Below are 18,133 nucleotides of genomic sequence, written 5' to 3'. Positions count from 1 at the left end.
GTCGTCCAGTTTGACAGCAGAGAGGAAGAGACAATAAGATGAAGGAGAAATGGAGTAAACAAAGTGCTGTCGACTTAACTGACCTGCCAGTTTAAAGGAAGTCAAACAAAATGTGTAACCTTAGTTAAAGCTTAACTAAAATATGCAAAGTTGCCCACAGTGGCTGTAAATTAACTGAGTCTCAGTGTGTTAAAGTTCCCTCAAGCAAACACCAGTTACAACTTCACCTTAAAGATGACAACAAAATATAGAGCACATGCATTATAAATCTATGTATTTTCGGGACATGGAGATGTTGATGATACATTTCTTGTTACAGAATTTCAAAACATTTAGTGCAGAGACTTATTTCACGACCTGCAGACATCCTGAATGGTTGTCAGATACTTAAGGAGTGAACAGGGTTGGGTACCGTTCACATTTGAACTGACACCGGCACACTTTCCACTGCCTTTTTTTTTTTTGGTACCGGAATAACAAAAAATTATAACAAATATTTAATATTTAATTACACTAAAAAGCAATCCTGCTCCTCTGCTCTTTTGCCATCATACACAGAGCTAATCGTCTGTCTCTGTCTGCCTGCATGTGTGTGTGTATGTGTCCGCTCGTTTAGCAGGGATGCTAATCTAATACTAAAATAATATAGAAAAGACAATAGACTAGATGCTGAAATTGTTACAGCAATGTGGTGCTGCCGCAAATAGTGTTTGCTCACTGGGAGGCCGATGGAGGTCTGTGGCCGACTCCCAGCTTCAGGGCGCTTCGGTCTGCTGTGTGAAGTTGAATCCGGTGGCTCGACAGAGCCCTTTTGATGGCCTCAGAGCTCCGTGGCTGTCCTCCAGGCTTTGGGAGGCTCCGCGGCGCCTCCGCCTCTTGTCTTAACCTGGCATTCTCACCCATATGCGTTCTCAGGTACCGAAATCTGGCACTGACAGATTGAACGTGAATTGGTACTAATTTGGTCAGTAGAAGTTCAGTACTCAGCCCTCGTAATGAACACGTTACCTTCAACCCAGTGATTAGATAAAAATTTGTCGTCAGGATGAACTGTGCCAGAAGTGAAAAGTGAAGTTTTTCAGTCACTCCTTTGCACCAAAGCAAACTAATCATGTCCAAATGCAGGAGACACTGGTAGATAAGGTCCTAAATGCACATTAAACTTCCAGTTTTTAAAGGATTCAGAATGAAAAACAGCAGACAAATAGAAAGGAGCAAGGAGGAGAGGGGAGAAAGTAGAGCCAGGGTAGAGTGAGCGCAGGGATGAGTAATGGGGTGAAAGCGAGGAAAGCATGCAGCCTCTTGGCATCTTCCTCCCCGCCTCTTACTCTCATACTCCTCAGTCTTACCTTTTCACTCTGTAGCTTCTCTGTAGCTTCGTGGTCGCTCCCCCCATTCATTCACTCTCACATTTCCTGTCTGTCCCTCTTTTTCAATCTATTACCTTGGCACACTCTCTCTCTCTCTCTCTCTCTCTCTGTTGGTCTTTCCCTCCCGCTCTTAAAGCCTTAGAAGGACTTACTGCATCACACACACACACACAGGCACACACACACTCTGGCAGAAACATGTTGACAGACAGAGCAGTGAGGTGTTCCTGGCTGGAGTGTAACCAGACTCCACTCCACATAGCTGCGTGTCAGACAGACACACAGTATAAACACAATACATACACACACACACACACACACACACACACACACACACACACACACAAAGGTCTCTCTGATCTGTGTCAGATTTGACATTTAACCTCCTGCAACCCTCGAAGGAGCAGCTTTGACTCGTTAAAGTTTACTCTGATTTTGTTGTTGCTGTGATCTGGGGGCATTTTGAGTGTAACCTTACAGCATTCATTCCCCCAGTTGTGTCATGAAAAACACATTAATGCCATAATGCATTTCAAAGTTTTCAGATTTCATCGCTTCTCAAGTAAAAATACCAAACGCTTCTGTCTTTAAAGGGGGGGGTTGATGGTATTTTGAATTATTCATACAATCACACATTGAATATTTACTCTGTCAGCTGCTGGTTAGACTGAGACTTGAGTTGTTTCTTAGCTCCTCCTTGTTTAAGAAGAAAACAAAGATGATATTTTGTGAAAGATGTACGATGCAGGAGTCAGCTACTGTTTGTAAACAGTAGGGCTGGCTATCGTTGAGAGAAATTACGATACCAGTCCCCTCAAAGTGATTTTGCAGCCAGTGGAGTACTTCATTCAATACCCATGATGTGAATGGAGCTGTGTGTAGTATAGCTATACTTTCAAACGTCTTGGAGGCATCTCTGTGCGCTGACTTCTAGCTCCATCAGCTGTGCTCAACTTCACCACCCCACAGACTGTATTGGTTGTAGTGGCTGTTGTGGGAATGTGAGCTCCACTCCAGACAGTTGTGAGAGTTCACCCAGCCACACATATGCACAGTGACAGGGCTAACTGTTAGCGTCACATGGCTAACGTTACCTAAAGATTATAAATGGGTTTAATGACAGAGTCGAGCTGTTTTGGTGTCAGTGTGAGTTTGTTTGGACAAAACGGTTCAGTGTTGGACGTTAGCCGCTGCTGCTGTGTTGGCTCATACAAACCACGCAGACGCTGAACTGAGTGAAAGCGGCTCTGGAGACGGCAGCAAGAGAAAGTCAGTTGATCTGGTGGGGATCAGACCCCCATCAAAAAAAAAGGGATGGAACGCTAGTATTGGTTGACTGGAAAAGTTTTGATACTACTTGGTACTGGGTTATTTTGATCAATACCTGCTATCGAGTACCTATGCTAAGCCCTTGTAAACACCAGTGAAAGTTAAAGCCAACCCTAGATTCGTTATAATTGCATTTTTCAGGGCTGTTTCCACCTGGTTGCTCTGTTTTTATAAAGTTATGATCTCACCTGCGTGCTGTACCCCTAAACGTCCCGAACATAGCAAAATAAGAAGAAAATACCAGCAGAGGGCAGTGCCTCTGCAGATAAGGGTTAGCGCCACACACACCTAGCAGGTCATAAGTAATAATTTAAAGGGATTACTTTTGTATGAGTCTTGTTTTGGGAAAATCCTGCACAGTATACTTTTCAAAGGGCTCTAATGATTCCTGTTGCAAAGAAGATGATGCTTCTTGTCCTTCCATCTCTTCTGTATTTGTTCATCATCTCTTGGCATTACTGTGACAAGTCAACACCGTCTGATTTTGTTTTAATTGCTTCTCACTCCATCTGCTCTCGTGAGAAAGTTGATTGCAAGGTCAGTTGTTGTGAGGCAACAATTTTTAACTGCTTACTTAAAATTTAGTTGACTGTTGAGTAGAAATATTTGGTACTTGTTTCATGGTGCTTATCACTTGATGTGTTATGAGAGGCGAAAACGGCATACCTCGAGGGAACTCGTTCATTCCAGATCATATGCCAGACATTTCTCTTTTTGTTGTCTGCTTCCGCACTGTGCAAATGGCTACACACATGTTAGTGTCTCTTCCATGGGCCACTTGTCTCAGACTTTACATTGAGACTATTCAATGCAGGAAAAGTATCTCTTCTAGGCTGTGGGAAGGTTTAACAAATGTTAAGTCTTGATGGCCCAAAATAGGGTGTGCCCACAGGCCTGGTGGTTAAAATGCAAACCAGTTGTATGTCAGACTTCACCAGACTTCACCAGGTTTGGACCGTGCTGTATTTTCTCAACATTTTACAATGGGAAGTCAGGTTTTTAATTGGGCTCGGGCCCAAAACTGCTGCTGTGGTTCAGACTCAGGTCAGGCTTTGACAGTAACTACATGGGTACAGGTCTGATCATAGCTCCACAGTTTATTGGGAAAAAGCCTTTTGGCCTGCATGAAGCTTTTTTGTTGCAGTACTGTAGTTGGCCACTGGGACACATTGGCTGCAGGGCGTACTCCATGTGGTAAATATGGCTCTTTTAATACATCCATGTGTTTACCACATATTCTTAAAGTTCTTATGATTTAAAAAGGCACACTTTGAAGGTTATTACAATAAACTGGGGTGTGATTGAGGGCTGGAAACTACACCCTGTCTGAAGTTTGTGTGTTATGGAGTGTCTCTGTCTTTTCTGTATTTCTTTTTCTCCTTTTCAATCTATTCTTTGCCTCTCCCTTTCCCCTGGGTTTCTTCCCCTCTGTTCCTTCTGGCTCCCTTATATTTGTGCTCTCATGAGCCTTTATCATACACTTTCTGGCTTGGCTTGACTTGGTTTGACAGAGTTTGAGTCTGCTTAATTTACATTTCCATTACAGCAGGGCCACCCCGTTGCAGGTGTGTGTATCTAACTGATGACACCTTTGAGTAGATGAGGTTTAAAAGCAGCGGGCTGATCTGCAGCTAAAGTGCTCAGTGTATTTGCTTCGTGTTTTTTTTACCTGTTGGAGGTGAGCACTCTCCAGTCTTATTGGATCGACTGATCAGTTGTCCACCCTTCGACTCAAAACCCAGCAAACTGCTGCTGTGACGAAAACATGGGGATGGTATGGCACGGTTCTATCGGTACCATCCACAACATTTCACCATGGAAACAGAGAAATAACTGTTTTAATAAGTACTGAACTGAACCGAACTGCCTGATGGAAAGAAGGCTTAAGAGCCTGTTGTCTGCAGCTCTTCATCTAACACCTCACCGTTTCTGTTTCTGCTTACACTCTTTCTCCCTGCAGTGTTCCCAGACTTGTTTTTATTCAAGTAAAGCCGTTAAGAAGTTCAGCTAATTTTGTGATAATCACATTTCATTTCCTATAAATACTTCAGAATAAAACTCTGATATTTTGTTATTCAAAAGCTTTTATTGTGAAGCAGCAAAATCAGACTTGTTTTCATTGGCAGTAACTTAACACAACTCCTATACAGCTGAAAGCAAACATGAAACAGTAAAGTAACTCAGCACTACTCACCGCGTTTAAACTGGTAACGGAAACAAAAATCACTGCGGCATAGTTTGACTCAGCGTGGCCAAACAAAAATCACTGCGGCATAGTTTGACTCAGCGTGGCCACAAGTGCCAATGGAAAAGCCCCATTCATCTCTCTCTCTCTCACACACACACACACACAAACACACACACACACAAACACACACACTCATAGCTTCCTCTGCTTCTCCCTTTGCCATTGGCAGTCATTGTCTCTCCATCACTCTTCTAGTTGCTTTTTCCTCTTACTGTTGTCTTCCTCTGCCCCTCCTGCACACACACTCAGTTTGTCACTAGCTTTCAGCTGTCTACCTTGAATTCCTTACACACACACACACACACACACACACTCTCCCTCCCTCCTCTTAGCTGGGCTCAGTTCCCTCCAGAAGCTGCAGGGAAACAAAGGAATAATAGATTCCATCTTGACTGAGACGACACACTCGCCTGTGTGTCTCTGTGTGTGTGTGGCGCAGGGGTGTCACCCCCAACATGCCCGCTGTTTCGATTCATTGCCTCCCATCTCTTTCTGTCGCTGTGCAGCCTCCTCGGTAGCATTTAGCCATTAGCATCCAGTCAGCAACAGCGCAGAGTTTTAATGGGTTCATGGTCGTAATGGACAATAAAACGGACACTCAGCCACTTAACCCTCCGTCAAGTGTTGGCTCCTCCACCCGCAGAGCGTGTGTGCGTGTGAGAGAGAGTGTGTGTGATAGATGTAGTGTGTGTGTGTGTGTGTGTTTGTGTGTGCGTTAAGCGATAAGACATGACAGAGAGGAGGTCGAATGTCGAGAGAGAGTTTGAGATGGGGAGGGGTGAAGGGAATCATGTGAAGGGGTGTTAATAGGCACACTCGCTCTTTGTGTGTGTGTGTGTGTGTGTGTGTGTGTGTGTGTGTGTGTGTGTGACAGAGGGGAAGAGAGAGAGGGAGAGAGGGAAGCATTCCTCTATGGCCGTTCCTTTTATGAAATAAATCTCCAGAGAGACAGGGTTTGCACTTCCTGTATACTGGGATTCTTTGAGGTGGTGGTGGTGGGGGTTGCTCACTCGTGACCTTTATGACCTCTCTGGGAGAGGAGGGGGAGTGAACAGGAAACTCAATACCATTTTCCTTCCCTCTCCACCCTCCCATGCCTCCCTTAGCAAGAGTTTTTGCAGACTGTCTCTGTGGCCCACTGCTGCCCTCCAATAACACACACACGCGCACACACACACAGCAGGTCTACATACATTGAGACATAATGTCCTAGTTATGTAACATGTACTAAGATATACGGAGCTCTGTGGGACCACGTTGTTCCCCTCTTTCTGCTCTTTTTCTTATTTGCTGTCTATCAAGCATTAAATCTCTCTGCTGCCCTCTATCTGTCATTGTCTTCAAGAAGAAGAACAAGAATAGGGCCCCATGTCCTCCAAAGCATTTTTTCCCAGCTGAAAACACCAGGCGCTCCTCAGTAAACATCTAGCTGGGAGTGGTTGAGAACACTTTGGAGGTACAGCATTTTTTCAGTTGAGACTTTTTGGTTGCGTCTGGTTGCTATGATCTGGAATATCCGCGGAAGTAAAAATGTCAGCGCAAGGCAGGATACTTGCTCTGGATGAAGTGAAGGCTGGAGCACGTAGGGAGAGAGGACTGTCCCGTCGGTCTGTGTGGTTTCATGAGAGGAAACATACCTCCATTGTTGTTGTTCAGCACTCGTACATGTAGGATGTCATGGTTGGTCTTCGTGGTATTTGTCCCGCCACTCCTCCACTGTGATTGAATGACTGGGTAAAAATTGACAGTGACGAGCGCAGCGCTCTACCCAGAGTTGAACATTTTTAAAATCTTGTTGCACAGAAAAAAACGCCAAACATGCATCGCTCAGTAGAGATCAGACACTCAACACCTCGTCATACTGACACTTGTTGCACAATGTCAATTTGTGGTGCTCCCATTGCAAAGAATTTAAAGAATATGCTGGCCTCAGGAAAAAAATTGCTTCGGTGGGCACAGCCCCTAAGGTTGCTAGTGGGGGGAAAAAAGAAATAAACCTAATCTAATGCGACTGTGGCTACAACTGACCAATATAGGGTCATGACAAATGCTAAAACATAGTGCAACAGTTGCAGAAATGGAGAGGGGTCACAAAGTCAACAGAGTGACTCAGTAAAGTCTGTTATTTAGCAATGTCTAGGGCACATAAAGTTTGATGACCTTTGTTAACATTAGCCACCCATAAGGTTCTCTGTGGAGTTTTAGACCTTTTTAGCAGCACTACAGAGGTTTTTTCTCAATGAGTGGGTCCCCATTTTGTTGATCTTGCCCCTGCTTGTCTGCTGGTTGATGCTGAGCAGGTGGTGAACAGTGGATTTTTAGTTGCCTGCTATGCAGTGCTGTGAGCATGAACCAAAACAGTAAAGTTAATCTGGACCTGACAACTAAACAATGATCTGAAACTTACTGTAAAGCTTCATTAAGCTGAAGGGAACTGCAACTTCAGCTGATAATTCTCCGCAGGTTTGTCACTACAGCTGACCCCTTTCACATTTTCATGACACATTGTTGTAAGAACATCAATTGCAGCCACTTTAAAGGAACATAAATCAGTATGACAATTGGTCGACTAGAGTATTGTGTGAAAGCACCCAGTGGATGTTAGAGATGACAGCTTTTGTCTGGTGGAAAATTCCCCATCTGAGACGAACAGTAGGTCATGCCATGAGACAATCCAAACTTTGCCTGGCACTGGGCAGCTCAGACTAAACGTCCAGTCTGCTCTAAATGCTTTTTGTCCTCTCAGGAAGCTGTGAACTTCATGTGACAGGGCAGAGATCAGGCATCATACTCTAAACAATCCTCTCATTCAAAAACATTTACCAGACGAGTTTACTGCAACACTGTACAGCTATGATACAGACTGGAGTTTGACCGATGAATATGTCAGGCTAATATAACAAGAAGCTGCATATGATATGTTTGAGATCATTTAGACACAGAGATGTCCAACAGAGAGCGCTGACCAACTGTAAAATGTTCCCTCTTCAGTATGTCTTTGTCACAGCTCTAATTTAAGGTGTCCTTATCAAAGTTTTTGTTTATATTGTGTGATTTCAGCCTGCGTCACAAGTTTACAAATAGGAGCTGGTATTCAAATACTTGAATAACAAAGGTCGGGGCAGATGATGGAGGAAGATTAGATCAGCCATGACATGAAATATAAAAGCCACTTTCCTTGAAGTCTAGTGCATCATCAACATATAAGCTTTAGGCTGTATTCCAAAGCTCTATACATATAGAGGTGGTAAAAATGTAATGTTTTGTGATGTGAATGCCTCACCTTTTGTTTTATTTTCTGTTGGCTTTGCTGACAGACAGCCATCTGGCTTTGATTACATGTGTAAACATAGTGCCAACTGCCCATCCTCCAGTCTCCACTGGTGAGCTAACGTTAGCCTTGGCCTCTCTGCACTGTGCACTGCAGAGGTCAGGTGGGAGGTAGCTTGCGGCTCTGCTCATTCGGAGAATTCCTGAATTCCACATGGTGGCCATTATGTGTTCTCCTGATAGATAAGCAGGTTCATTTTGAGCCAGAAAACCCCTTTAGCGTTGTAAACTGTCTTCGTGCCACTAGCTGTGCTGACACATCTAATGGTGCTAACAGAGCTAGCAGTGATGCTAAAGGTGGTTTGTGGCTTGAAATTGAGCTGCTTGCTCACCAGGGTGACCTGGAGGGAGAATGTAGTGTGGGCACAATGTTCTCACAGGAATGCTACTGGGTCGGCAGTGTTCCTTGAAGTAATCGCCAAATGATTAGTGCTGCTAGCAAGCTCCCATCTGTGGTGCACAGTGCAGTGAACTGAAGAGAAGCAAAATTAAAAATCTACTTACTTAGACTGAAATGCGTAACCGGTTAAAAATATTCTCAGCAATTAACTGATTATGGGTTAACCATTGACATACCTAATAACAACATAGCCATGACAGAATGTACTAAATAAGCTCCCATGTTTGATAAAGGCCTGGTTCAGGTGAGGTGAGTAATGCTGCATTCACATGGAATCAGGCAAACGGCAGACCGGATGTCATGTTAGTGGACAAGAGAAGGACGGTAAAACTTGGGCGAGGCCGGCAGAGAATACCGTCCACGGCAATGGTAGACGGCAATGCCGTCCAAAGTTAAAATATTTTAACTCTTACCGTTCACCGGCCACGGAATACTCAACCGGATGTGATGTCGTTCCAAAACAGAAAAGAAAACATGGCTGAACTCGACAACGAAAAGCTAGTGCTTTTGGTGCAGCAGCACCCAGAATTATATGACCAAACTTTAAAAGCCTATTGTGATGCTTCCAAGAAGGCGTACATATGGGACGCAATTAGCGCAGAGCTGGGTGGAATACCAGGTACGTAATATGAAACGTAACGTTATGAATTGCTTTATTAGTTTAGAGAGCTTAACATCGCCATAGCAACAATCACGTGTCACATGTGTCTCATTTTGCGTTCCGTCCAGGAGATGTCTCCCGTCTGCCTGATTCCATGTGAATGCGGCATGAGGCAAAAGACACCTCTTTGATTGCTGCCTGGATCTTTACTACAGATGCAAATAAATTTCTCTAATTATTTCAAACAGGAGGGGGTGGAGAAAACCCAAAATTAAGCATGAGGCGGGCTGTGACCAGTGTTTTTAGGCTATGTGAAGCACTCATGTTAGACAGACTTGCGAATATATATTTTAGATTTTATTAATTTCTGTAATCACAACAGTTGTAGGAGCTTCATCCATGTATTTTTCTCTACACTACATTAAAGTTTACATCTATTTTGAGTGGAAACAGGCTGTGGGAAGCAAAATCTGGTGCGTGTGGTGATGTAATCTGCGACTGTGACAGGTTATAAAGTGCCATCGATTGACAGCCGATCCATCCAATTGAAATGTTGCTGCTGGGATCCAGCGAAGAGAAAAACAACCTGGAAAAAGATGGAGGTGAAAGTCCCTCAGCTTATCTTAAGGTGTGGCCACCAGCTCCTTCTCCTTCAGTATATATCATCAACAAATCAAACCTGTCTGAAAAGACCTCAGTGAGTCAGGAGTGGTCACAAGGACCTTATTGACTCTGTAACAGTATAATCTGTCCAGTCAGCTTCAGAGTAAGCCTAACATCGTTTAGTGTGAGTTTGCTTTTACCGGCTACAGTCTGAGTTGGTCAGCGTTGGTTCTGGTGGCTGGTAATTTCCCATCTAACCTTGCTTCCTACCTCTGCCTTTCAGTAAGTGCATTTTATTGTGTGGCCTGTTTGTGCCACGGTGACCTCACAGCCCCCGAGCCACACACACACACACACACACACACACACACACACACACACAGGCCTCAGTCTTTATTCAAACAATGATCAAGCTTCCTGCACACGCTCACTCAGTCTTATGACAGGGTATGACTATGGCTGACTGGATGTATGACTAGCTCGAGTTTGTAAGAGGGAGAGAAACAGGGAGAGAGGAAGGGCAGCAGCCATATCTCATGAGGCTCTGTCGTTTTTCTGAGCTGTTATGTCTGTTGCAATGTGTTGTGGTAACAAACACGCTCAGCCTGCTCCCTTTGGCCTATAGGGCGAACACACACAGTGGGCACCAGTAGTTTTAATTGCAGATCAAACTGTGTATGTTCTTGTAAATTTCTCCAAATACGTATCTTTAAATTATTTATCCAGTTACTCGTGAGGACAAAAGTTTCCTCGCCCTCATGCAAACAGCGGTGATTTGGCTACATATGCTATAGCAATTGGTACCACATTCATAGTTGAAAATAAGTACGTAAGACTGTATTTATACAGCACTTTCTAGAAGCAGGGTTACAAAGTGCTTCAGGACAATAATGCTTTTGTCCAAAATCAGTAAAAAACATTTGAAAACATTTTTAAAATCAAAAACATACAAAAAAAAAAGAAATTATACCAATAAATTGGGTCAAAGCAGCATCATTGAAATATGTTATCTTTATGACACCTGTAGTACAAATGTGTCTTTCATACACCAGGAAGTGGGCTGCATGAATTGCAGCTGTGCCGTGTTATCAGTATGGCCTCTCCCTGCAGTTTGCAGTTTTATTGAACTCTTTATCTAATCAGCTGTCTGGACCTTGAAACTAAAGCCCTGCTCTGCTCCGTGCAGCATTCCTCTGAAACACTGAGAAGGGAGGGTGGGATGAAGGAGAAGGGGTTGAAATGGATGAGAAAGAGACGAGGGAGGGAGGGTGGAAATATCAGAGAAGGGGCCGGGCTGAATTATGGCGAAGTTGGCAGTCGTGGTGATATAACAAGGGTAATGAGGGCAAAGAGAGGAGAGAAGGAGGAGGTTAAATTTAGAGAAGAGGTAGGTAGGAAAGAGGAAGTGAAAGAAGGGGAGTTTGGGCCAGGAGGGGGAATTGAGAGGGGAGGAGGAATAAAAGAGGAAGGGTGGCAAGAGGAGGAAAATGGGTGGGAGGAGAAAGCTTGTGTAGAGGAAGACAGAAGGGGTGGGGGAGAGAAGACAGGAACGTGAGGAGAAATGAGAGTGAATGAGAGGATAGGAGAAGATATAAAGGTAGAAAAAATGGGAGCCAGAGGAGAGTCAGTTAAGGGAGGAGGAGAGAGGGGGAAATGAGGACCTGATTGGGAGCTGCTGTCCAAACAGAGGAGCGCAGCAGGGCTTAGCTGTGTCTGATACAGTTAAGGGAGAACCTGAGGAGGTGTACTTTCACAGACCTCCAACTGCTTTTCTATATGCAAATCAGGCGCTTCTCATGTGTTGTCAGTTTTTCCTCCTGGAGACTCAAGAGGTTTATTTTGAGCAGTTCACATAAAATTGATTTGATTTGCTCAGGTCTGGTGAGGAGGAGAGGGAAGAGGAGGTTGAGGAGGAGTAAAGGGATGGATACAGGGATAAAGTTGCAGGTGGAGAGGAAGGAGATAAAGAGGATGAATTAGCCTAGATGCAAGTGTTGAACCCGTGGTCGAGCCGACCAGGCTGTAATAGTGAGACATAAGCAACGGCAGCGTGATTTGCTGTCAAAAAGAGCAGCAGTATAATAATAATGTATAAAAGGCCCAGATAAACCAAACTGAAAACAAAGAACTGGTAGCAACAAAGGTCTAGTGATGCGTTGCCTCGTGTTGCCTGTGTCTCAGCCAAAAAGTTGGACTTGAACACATCGCAAAGACTACAGCCAGCAGCCAACTAGCATGTACGTTCTGCGTCTACATGAAAGGAAATAACTCCCCATACCAGCAGGTGGCGGTGGTCTGTGTTCGTCATACAACAAGGGAAACTGAAAGACTGGCAGGGCAGATTCACGATGCTAGTTAGCCAGTAGGAACATCAACAACACAACCCAATGTTGAAGGAGCAAAGAATATTTACCATGTTTATGCTAAAGAGCTAAATGAATAAACATATAACAAGTTTGTTTTGTTCTCACGCTCTCTTGACTTTAGCTGTTTGTTTACTTTCCTCACTTCCGTTTCCCTTTTCATGCGCTGAGATGAACCAGAATCAAAGTGATTTCATTCACCAATGTGCTCCGCCATCTGTGACGCTGATATAGCATGCTGAATCGGGTGAAAAAGCAGACAAGGGCCGACAAGAGTCAATTACTGGCAACTGTACTGGAAACTATTGCAACAGACACTCACCTTCAACCCAACATTAACCAATGGCTGACCCTTGGCTTGATAATGCAGGGTCCAAAGAACAAATGTAAAGTCAAAGAAACTACATCTGAGAGTTTTTAAAGAAATAATTAGTTGACATATAGTACTATCTACTGTAATATCAATGTAATATCTGTGATTCAAATTCCAAAAAAGGCTGATCTTGTGTTAAAACTTGGGGACTAGTTCATCTACTTAAAACATCAGCTGTAATGTTGTGTGAGAAATGTGTGCTGTGCTGCTCGGACTCATTTACACAAAGCTGAGGTCAGTATGCAAATGTTAGACCAGTGAATGCAACAGGCTCCACACTGGTCATTTTTACTGCCTGAGCTCCGTAGGGCAGGAGTGTTGAAGAAAAATGAACTGGAAAACAGACGGTGGAGGTAAGAGGACCTAGGGCGAGAGAAAAGCAAAGGAGAGAAAGAGGAAAAGAGGGATTTGCGGACAAAGAGATGTCAGTTGTGTAAGAGGAGGGAGAGGCAGGGAAGATGAGTCGATGTGTTTTAGCTGCAGCACTGCATGAGGAGACTGTGCAGTGTTGGCAGCAGATACACACACACAGGAGTGAAGATGCAGTAGTTATTGACACACACACACACACACACACACACACACACACACACACACACACTGGTGAATCAGCAATAATTAGTGATGCTATCAGCAGACCCTGTCCACACCACCAGTCTCACAGACACTAGTATAGAAGTGATAAGGCAGATATAACCTGTGTGTGCGGGTGTATTTAAGGTCATACGTGCTCATTTTTATCATATCTGTAGGTAGATAATGTTCATCTGTATGTAACATGTTTGCATAATGAGCTTTTAACAGATTCAGAGAGTGTGTTCTGCTCTTTTTGGGATCCAAATGGTTAAATCCAGCAGCACCAGTAAGTCAGGCAGTTCCAGGTGGCACCGTTTACACACCTCCAGTCAACTGTGACCAATGTGAGTGAGGTCTCACACGCATAAATCTGTACACACACACACACACACGCACGCACACTGACAAGCATCCATAGTTCAGTGACCTGCGGTGGAAAACTACTTTGAAATGCTCTTTTTTCATGTCACAGTTGATTGTAAACAAGTTTTTTTCCCCCCACAAACACCTTCCTTTACATTCATTCAGTCCCACGCATTCACAGGAAGCTGCTCCATACACATACACAGTGCAGCGCTGTTGGCCTCCAAACAGCTGCAAGCTTCTTGCTGACGGGCACGTAAACTCTTCAAGGCCTCAGTGTACTTACTGCAGAATCAGAGTTCAGCAGGTTTGTACGAACAAACTAAGCTATAGACTGAATCACAGTGCTTGTTTACAATAACTCCTGGGTAGAAAACCCCTGCATCATGTGTATAACATGAAACAGTGCTGAGCAAAAACCTCAATTGGTTGGTTAGTTTTAGCTGCCTAAAAAAGACTGGTTTTCACCACTTTACCTTTCTGTCAGACAGCCCTTTCTGACAGGAAACTGAAGCTGTTTTCTCAAAGCCACTAGACTCCATTTTACGTAGCAGAACACGGGTGTGAATTGGTCTACAGCTGCCTCGATCAGTTAGTGTGTATATTAAGCAGTGAAAATATTCCAAATATGGCATACACTTAGACTAGTATTGATTTTTTTAGTTGGCTAAAATGTATTTGCTGTGGCCCCTGTCCATGGCAGTACATTGCTCAGCTTGTGCAGGAACATTTGGTTTATCAAAGACACTAGCAAAGCAAGGGTCACATTTTCCTGACCGAACCTGACCCAAGTCCGAGACAGTTATAACCAAGCCCAGCCCGACCCCGACAGACTTTCTGATTTTTAAGTCCAAACCCAACCCAAGCCCGATGCAGTTTGTTACCTGATATAGTTATTGTTATCAGGAATACAGCTTATCTGTTTACTGTGATCACACATGGACAGTGTGTAAATGACCATCAAAAGGCTGCTATTATGCACAGTCAAACATGCTGCACGCACAGCAGCGCAGCACAGCACTGTGTTGCGTTCAGGCGTCACGTAAACATGCAATTCCAGCACTTGAATCGGCCATAGCACAACACAGCAGCATGTCAAGCGGACTGAACCTGAGCAAAATTTCCGGGTTCGGACTCGGATCGGGTATCCACACTCTAGTCAGATAGGTCAGACCACTGTGTTTGAGTATGTGTCTTAAAATGTTACAGTTTCGGCAGAAAATGACGACAGAAACAAAGAAGTTTGCAGATTTTACATATCTCTGCAATTCAAATCAGCTGCTAGGTATCTACAGGAAAGTTATTGTTGTTAGCGTAACATCACGGCAATTCAGTCTACAACAGCAGCTCCTGCAGTGTGCATTGTCACTGTCTACGCTGACTGATTTATGTGTTCACCATTGCCGCCATGTGACTTCACACTTTGCATAGAATATTATGTTTGGTTGAGTTGGGTCATTTTCCAGATCTGGGTTTCCTGCAGCATTTTTTGTGGAGAGGCCCCACCACTTGTGGTGTTCTGTATTTAGACTTGACCTGTTGGAACCAGGAAATAAAGACATAAACATAAGGCGTTGATGAAGACATTTCTTTAAGGCCAGCAGTTCAAGTAAAGCCAGTTTAATTAAAAATATGTCTAGTTTCCATCTGCCACCACGAACACACCCTGACATGACATTTCCTGACATTTATGAGATACAGACACAGTATTAATTGATATCACAAGCTGTGTTAATTTGATGCAAATTGCTGCCTTTCTTGTCACTTTTATGTCACAGTGTGTTTTTAACCCCCTGACAGAATGCCGCCAGAGCTCGCCAAGTTCACTTGCAGGGCTCCAAAAACAACAGCCAATTAAGTCGAGTCCAATCTGTCTTTTAAAAATCCATAATTGGTCAACCTCATGAATAAAACCTACAGTGTCTGTGCTGCAGGCCAAGTCAAAATTTGGTCAGCACACAGCAGGGGGGCCACGATGAGAAAACAAGCATCACATGGTTGTTATGCTTCTGCTTTGTTTTGAATCCAAAGCATAATAATGTGGACTTCGGAAGGCGGAAAAAGAGAGAACAGAGCTAGAAGTTTCTGGAGCCAAGTAATGCCGTCACATGATGACAAAAGATGTCAAGATGCCCTTGAGAAAGGCATATAGCCACTTATTTTTCCAGTGTTGTTCCACTATGGCTGTTATGTTGGTCTGTCAGCTTTCTGAAACTAAAGAGGTTAGGAGGGTCATTTATGGCAAAAATCTACATTTTTATTTTGATGTTTTCTCGCACAAAGCTATCATAATGAAGTTGTGTGTGTGTGTGCAGAGTGATACGATGTTGAAGGAGAGCAGCTTTTTCTTTGTGGTCCCACAGGGATAACAGCAATTAAGTGGTTTAATGAAGGCTGTTAAATTGACATGGAGGATGGCGCTGCAGCTCAGCACGATTGTCTGCAGATGGTACAAAAAGCAGACCTCGGTGATGCATTCTCGTCGTAAGCTTGTGTGTGTTTGAGTGTTTATAGCCACACGCTCGCCTTCTATTGATTTTTTATTTCTAGAGGTTTCACATCTCGTATTCCCTTTTCCCTCCTCTTTTTTTTTTCTGCCTCTTTGTCTCTTTTTTTCTGCCTCGCTTCAGTCTCAGGAATGCATTGAATGTCCTTATCTTTGCCCATGCAAACACAAGGGTGAGCCAGCAGCAGAGGTTGAATTCCTCTGCAGATCCCATGCAGACAGACCACACCACACACTGGCATCTAGACAGCCTACAGCCAAAATGGCTCTTTACTCTAACTGTAAAATCCCCTTGCAAAGGCCCTGAACTAAACTGTTGACCAGCCAGTCTGTTGAGAGGATAGCAGACTGACCTTTTGTCTTCTATCAGTGCCTACATTTTACCTGCAAAGTAGATTTTAGGAAGTAAAGCACGACCTCTAAATCTTGATTGGTCACAGGACAAATTTACCGGTTCACTAATGACCCGTTTTAGCCACAGCTGGCCAAAGTTTGGCTTGTGGCAGCTGTTACAGTCGTTCCCTATTTGCATGAATTGATTTCCAACAACCTGGTCTGCCAACAAGTTGACACGTAACACGATGCAAACTACACTACAGACACATAACCACATCCAAGTCAAACTCTTTAATTTATCCTACATGGAGCACTAGAGAAGTCTGGTTTGACTTATCAAACAAATCAGTGCATGCCAGAAGTTGTAGCCGCCTTTAGATCAGCTTAATCCCTGCCTTCTCATTGATTTGAATGCAGCCAGTCCGGTAGCGCAGTGGCCAGGCCAACACAGGCTGCTCCGGCAAAAAGTTCATCTCAACCTTTGCTGCAACATGACATCATCCAGGAAGATGCTGCACATATTCCTGCTAGAATACTTTCTAATATAAAAGCTGTATTTCTGCTGTTTATGTCACAGTTTCATGATAACAAAGTTCAATTGCTGCCTTGATAATTTTCTAGAGTTGTAAGATACTTTCTGTGAGTATTACAGACCACTGGCTATTATGCAGTTATTTAGTCAGTAAAATATCATAAAATAGTGAAACCTGCCCTGTGTAACGTCCCAGATCCCTCAATGACGTCTTTAAATGGTATTTTTTATCTGACCAGTTTAGTTTATTATCATATCTGACAAAGAAAAGCATCAAATTCTCACATTTAAGGAGCACAAAACCAGCAAATGTTTGGCTATTTTGAGTAAAAACTTATTTAAATGATTATTCGATTATTAAAATAGTTGCCAATTAATTTGCTGTTGATCGACCAAATAATTAAATGGCTAATTGTTGCAGCTCTACAGCCAAACAACAGGCTGAAATTTGCTTTACAATCATCATCTGTACTAAAAGACGGCATTGTGACTATTTAAACTTTGCTGCAAATGCTCAAAAAATAAACTGGGATTTTTGTGGGATGAAAAATGTAGAAATTATATACTTTAAGTGTGAGTGCAATGACTACTGTCTTGGATAACTGCTGGCTTTTTAAGAATACACACCCCATGAACAGATTGGACATTAAGCAGCAAAACTGTGGACTAGGTTGAACCTGAGCTTGTAGATTGGCATTGCCATGGGTACAAATTCAAGGTATGGTGGCTCATAATGGGCAATGTAGCAAAATTATCTGAAAAAAATCAAAGTGTTTTTTTTTTATATGCAGAGGAGGAAAAGGGAGGTTTGCTATGGTAATACAGACAGGTTTGTATTAGAGGACCACATTGGGATTGGGATCCCTCAACGCAAATCTCGTGGGAGTGGGTGGCTTAAACTTTGTTGCGGGCAGGAGCGAGCGGGCCCTAAGGAAGTGTGCCGAGCTTTGAAGCCAATTTTTGTAGTAGCAATAAAAAGTGGAATCACAACTGCCGAGCCCGTCACATGATGCCATTTGGCCCAAAACAACTTTTTTCCTATTGACTTACATTGTGAAAGACACATCTGTAAATTAGTGGAGAAACTTTTTTGAGTGTTTGGAGTGAAATTCTAGAGGAGCCGTTTTATCCCCATTCAAGATGGCAGAGCTCTATACCAGAGGTAGCTGGCTTGGCCAGCGTTTTAAGTCTCTAGTGTGCTTG

The 18,133-nt window shown here is 43.5% G+C and overlaps 1 protein-coding gene across 1 annotated transcript in view; it reads left to right on the top strand.

Moving 5' to 3' along the window:
• Positions 1 to 18,133, top strand: part of rnf13 (ring finger protein 13) — a 65,290-nt gene that overhangs the window by 22,452 nt on the left and 24,705 nt on the right. The gene's annotated exons all lie outside the window — the stretch shown is intronic.

The sequence above is a fragment of the Epinephelus moara genome, chromosome 10 (genome assembly GCF_006386435.1).
Source record: "Epinephelus moara isolate mb chromosome 10, YSFRI_EMoa_1.0, whole genome shotgun sequence".
Taxonomy (NCBI): Eukaryota; Metazoa; Chordata; class Actinopteri; order Perciformes; family Serranidae; genus Epinephelus; species Epinephelus moara.
Note: the sequence above shows the minus strand (reverse complement) of the source record. Positions and strands in the feature narration are given on the sequence as shown.